Here is a 6,217-nt window from a genome sequence, read left to right on the forward strand (position 1 = left end):
CTTACATGTATCGAGTCTTTGATAACATCTATCCCCAATAGTATATATTCCTTGAGGGTAGGGACCACGGTTTAATTTTTTGTCCTCACTAATTCTTGCTGTCCTGAAAGCTCTTCACTAGCCCTCGATAAGTCTCCTTAAATGTAAACCATCTGGCTTGTCTCTGATCTCAACCTATGCTGTTCTGTGCCTCCTATTTATGGCCAATATTTCATTTTTCCTTTTCAGTCCAATCCTGAACTCATATATCATGAGGGCCTCATGAACTATGAGATTACAAAGTGGAGTGAATAATCTCTTAAATGCCAGTTCTTGTATCAAAATTGTTAAAAGAAAAACTTTAGCCAAATTAAATTTAAGAGAGTTTAACTGAGCAAAGAATGATTCACAGATTGGGCAGCCTCCTGAGCCAGAGTAGGGTCAGAGACTCCAGCGCAGCCAGGTGGTGGGAGATCTATGGACAGAAAAAGAAAAGTGACACACAGAAAATGGAAGCGAGGTACAGAAACAGCCAGGTTGGTTACAGCTCAGCATTTGCCTTATTTGAACATGGTTTGAATGGTTGGCCACCTTTGATTGGCCAAAACTTGGTGATTGGCACAAGAGTAGACTACAGTCTGTATACAACTTCATTTAGGTTATAGTTCATGATGTACAGAGAAATCTTTAGGCCAAACTTAAAATACGCAAGGAGGCATCTTTAGACTACACTTGATTTAAGAAAACTCAATTGCTTCTTTTTCCCTGTGTAAAACATCATTGTCTTTAGTATAAATTCTTCAGTTGGTCTCCTACTCACTTCTCAAACATAAAGGATGTGGAAAATTGTCTTTTTTTGTACCTCATGTTCTGCCAACATATCGGTGACCTCAGTGGTCATGTAGATGTCCCGTCTGAAATCCTGACCCTCACAGTCCCCTGACTTCCTCTTCTCTAAGGATCTTGACTGTCCCTCCTCCTCAGTCCCACATACAGTCATACTTTCACCTGGGACTTGGTCACCAACTAGACTAATTCCTATTAGAAATCTTCAATTCCATTATCCTACTCTGGCCATAGTCTCCAAAATGTTCAGTCCTTATTCTTGCAAATACGTCTGGATTATCTTCAGCCCTCATCTTACCTGACCACTTTGTAGCATTTGATGGTGTTGTCCATCTTTTTTTTTCTTAAATAAAAACTCTTAACTTTCTTGTTTATCATAAAAATTGTCCGCCCTGGTCATCCTCTGGTTTCTTTTCTCGTTCCTTCTTACTATGGTACATGGGCCTTTAACCCTGCCCTCTGAAGCTATTGCTTCTCCAGGTTCTGTTCTTACCCATTGCTCTTCCATTCAACAGGTCTTTCTGGGTGATTCACGTGGTTTAAGCAACTCTCATATGAAGATGACTCTATCTATCATCCATCATATGTATGTATCTATCCTCTCTATCTAGGTATCTGCCTATCTATGTATCTATCTGTCTATCCATCCATCTATCTTTATAGCATTGCCCTCACATCTGGGATATAAACTTGAATATCCAAACGCTTCATGAGCATCTTCGCTTGGACATACCACAGGCTCCTCAGACTTTACATCTCACTCTCACCCCCATGACCTTTTCCTATCCTGACCAGCTCTTCCTCCTGGTTTTCTCGCTCATTCAATGGCACAATCACCCCAGTCATACACTTGTGAATCGCCCTGAACTCCTCTTACTCCTTCCTCCCTGCACACCCAATTAAGCACTAAACTGAATATTCTGCCGGGCACAGTGGCTCACGCCTGTAATCCCAGCACTTTGGGAGGCCGAGGCAGGTGAATCACCTGAGGTCAGGAATTCAAGACCAACCTGGCCCACATGGCGAAACACTGTCTCTACTAAAAATAAAAAAGTTAGCTGGGCATGATGGGGCAGGTGCCCGAAATCCCAGCTACTCAGGAGGCTGAAATGGGAGAATCTCTTGAACCTGGGAGATGGAGGATGCAGTGAGCTGAGATAGCACCACTGCACTCCAGCCTGAGTGACAGAGCGAGACTCCATCTCAAAAATAAGAAAATAAACAAAATAAAATGAGTATTCTGCTTCCAAAGTAGTTTGAGTCAATGCTCTTTTTTTCTACCTGATATATACAGCTTTCTTTCATTTACTCATGGTTTCTCTTACCTGGAATATTACAATAGCCTCCTACATTTGCTTACTTCCCACTAATCTAATTTATTATTTCTCACAGGAATATTACAATAGCCTTCTACCCTCCTTTCATCTGAGGAGCTTTCAAATTTATCTTCCATACTGTCACAGAATGCCCTATCTAAAATACAATTGTAAGCAGTTACACCCCTGCTTAAAAACTCTTCAAAATCTTTCTGTTTTCCACAAGATAAAGTTTAGGGCCTGAAGCAACACACATAGGACCTCCATGATCTACCACTATCACCATGGCCGAGCTAGCCTTTCATTGGTAGGAATATCAAGCTATTTGTCATTTCCATCCCAACTGTTTCACTTCCGGTCTCTCACAAACACTGTCCTAGATATACTCTCAGTCTTTCTAATCTCGTGCTATTGCAAAATTATCTTAATTGGTGATGGCTGTAGAATTGCTTTTTCTAAAGTATTGATCTGATTATGTCATTTTCCTGCTCAACAGCTTTGTTAACTAATCAGTCTTTTTAGAATTCATTCATTCGTTCACTCATTTAGTCAACAAGTGTGGAGTATCTAGCACATTCCAGGCATTGTGCTGAAGTTCTCAGCAATACAGTATACGTATTCTAGAACCAACACATATTTCCAGTTCTACATCTCTCCTGCTGGTCTCTCTGCCTGGAATTTTCTTCCCTGATTCAGTGTAGCTAGCTACTTCTTTCCCTTCAGGATTCATCATTGCTTAGGAAGGTATTCCTCCATCTTTTATCTAAATCCTTTTGTTCTACCAAGGGGGCCGTAACAGCATCTTCATTTCCTTCACAGCACTTTGCATTTTATCAGCACTTATCAATTCAGTGATCTCTTTGTCCTTCAGTACTGTAAGTTACAAGAAAATAAGAACTGTCTTCTTTTGCTTACCTCTGGATATCCAGTGCCTAGTATACTGCTTGACACGTAGAAGCTATTTGTGAAAAGAATGAATGAAATCAGCATAAATGAAATAATACAAATCATAATTCTTTGTTCTCTATTAATCTAAAAGTTTCCAATTTTCAACAAAGTAGATGTACTCTATGTAAGTAGTCTATGTCCTACCAGCATTTATTCCATCAGTGTTGAATCTGTCCCAAATATTTCCATCTCCTGCCTATTTCCGTATCAGAAATCCCTCGGTTTCTTTCCCTAACACTTCTTTGTTATTCTCCAACATTTAATCCTTCTCCATCAGAAACACGCTCTCTTGCATATGTGCTCCCATATATTCATTATATGCCTGTTCTTCAGCATTGGTAAGGCACTATTCATGTCTCTATTGGATTATGAGTTCCTTAAAGTTAAGGCTTCTGGCTCTAGATCTAGGGGAGACAAATACTTCTTGGATACCTGACACTGTGCTAAGCGACTGCATACGAGATATTTAATTGCTTAAACCAAACTTTACAAACTGGATCTTAGTTTTGCAGATAAATCGAATGGAAAGTCTAAGGGATTAAGTGATTTGCCCAAGATTAATAATAAGTTAATAATAAATTAATAGGTGGTAGAGCTGGATCTCAAAGTAAGTTAAGACTAATTTCAAGAAACAGTGTTATTATGTTTGCCTCTCTTGCTTATCTTTGTATGCCAACCACCTAGCTCAGTGTCTTCAATGTAATAAGCATCAAATAGAACACAAACTTAATCAAATTGAAACCAGATGGGCAACCATCTCCTTTGAGGTTCACTGCGTGTTGGGTAAGTTCTTATACCTAGTAGTTTTATTCATAAGCTTTAATATACACACCAGAAAACCACACATTATCACTCTCCTTTTTGCCAGCTGATAATAATTTCTTCCCACCCTTACCCCTCAAAAAATCCAGAAAATATTGTAAGAAATATTATAATATCCCACCATTCATTTCTTCTGTGTGACTCTCAATGTTGTGGCCTATGAAAGGAAGCTACTACAGATGATCTAACTGACTTCTAAGATCCAATCTATTCTAACATTCTGCACATCTGTAACTCTGAGTAGATGAATTGTGAGTACATATATCTAATATTATAGAAACTCACCTAGGATCAATGCAGAAGGATAAAAATGCTAAATACCTATTCTGAAACAGTAGCCTCACAGAAGAATACTACATAAAGTTACCATCCAATTTCCAGAAGCGTAACCTAGTTTCAGACTAAAACGCAAAATTAAAAGTATCCCTGCTGTAATGAAACACTTCTTTTCATTTTGTACCAATGCACTCCAGTATCATTCTTGCTTATATTTCAGCAGTTTTTGAGTCGAGTTGGTAGGCTTAGAAAGAGATGACTTATATTTATGCCAGATTCAGCACAATTCCTTTCCAATGGTACTTAAATGTCCTTATTCCAGAGGGAAACAAAATGATAGACTACAATGGAAGTATTTTGAGCTGCAGAATTTAGAACTGTGTCCTCCAAATCATTTGGTCAGTAAGGTACCTGTTGGAAAAGCCCAAAAGAACTTCAACAGCAAAAATTGACCAAGTCTTCATTGTTTTTGCCTCAATATATTTAACACACAACTTTCTGGGAAGGTAGCCGAGGTAGGAGTTGCCCTAGCTAAAAATACATTTCCTTTAAATGTGAAAGTGGAAGTGATTGTAGCAATTATTATTTGTGAGGCTCCAAAGAGATACCGATTGCTACATAGTAGATTTGTCTCATGGAATTTAGAGAGTTTTCTGACATGATCTTATTAAGCCATGTTAATTATTTTGTTCATAAACTAAGTAAGTGTTTAGAACTACAATCTGTTCTACTTTAAAGCTGTTTCATTGATACTGCTTCCCACGTGCAAATAGGAGATAATAGGAGAATAATGTCTACATAACACAGCAGTTGTGTCTTAGTTCACGTATAATTTTTTTTCCAGCAGGTTAATGTTTTAAAGTGGTCAGAGTAGGCTTTCTTACAACTAAAGAAAGAGCCTTAGCAATCTGTGAATGAACTCTGGAAATCTGCAGAACTGCAGGTGGAGACTAGGTTAGTGGCTTCAAGAATTGCTACACTTTCTACTATGCCAAGCTTCTTGGGTAAACTGTTACTGCAGATAACAAAGCTGCAATGACATTTCCCTTTTATTAAAAAAAAGTTACACTCTGGATAAGATTTCTAATATTTGTTAAATAATCTACTAGAAGAGAGTGTCCTCTAGGATCTCTCCTTCAAAGCGAAATCACTAGAACCAGGAGTTAAAATTGCGAAGATTAACTGATTGGACATAAATACAAAGAGAGACTTAACAATGCTGGTATTTCTATTAGGAGGGTTAATTATTCTCATTAGTGTCTTGGTTGCAAAATTCCATAGCTTACAAGGAATATGCCCCAATTCTATTCTTTCCATAAGCTCTCTTATTTTTAGTGTCCAATTTTGCAGAGGTGAACATGCATTGTAGGAGAAATACCTGAATTATTTTATAAACAGGAGAAAATCCAAATTTTCTAAATGTAAGAGATTAAAGCCAAGTCACAATCCAATGAGGAGGCAGAGTAAAAAATTAGGATTTACGGTTCTTAATTCTCGCATGACTGTTTTAGGAAATGCTTGTTTGTATCTACCACTGAAGATATGTGGTGGTATAATATATACATATATCAAAACAATCACACTATAATCATACATATCTACAATTATTTGTCAATTAAAAGTAAAATAAAATAAATTTTTAAAAATAAAGAAAACAATTGAAATCTTTCAACAGACTTTATTTTCCTTTTATTTTTACACATTTACTTATTTCCAAAGGGATTGAAATATCACTAAGGAGGGACTTAATACTTTACGACTTTTTCAGAGCCTCCTTGAGACATGCTAAAGTTGCACAGTTGAAAAATACCACACAGCTTTACTGTTGTGCTTGGCAACTTTTCAAAAGATAAATGCTAGCATTCCAGAGGCTTTTCTAGTGAATGGTGAAGGGTGGAGACACACATTCAGCACCTGATGGCAAGCTGGGCTAATGGTGAGAGGTACCTTTGTGGTGGATGAGGATGTGGAGGGTGGGTGCAGAAGCCTGCAGGACAGAGTGAAACAGGATCAGGGAACAGGTGCCTGTG

The sequence above is a fragment of the Pongo pygmaeus genome, chromosome 7 (genome assembly GCF_028885625.2).
Source record: "Pongo pygmaeus isolate AG05252 chromosome 7, NHGRI_mPonPyg2-v2.0_pri, whole genome shotgun sequence".
In the NCBI taxonomy this organism is placed as follows: domain Eukaryota; kingdom Metazoa; phylum Chordata; class Mammalia; order Primates; family Hominidae; genus Pongo; species Pongo pygmaeus.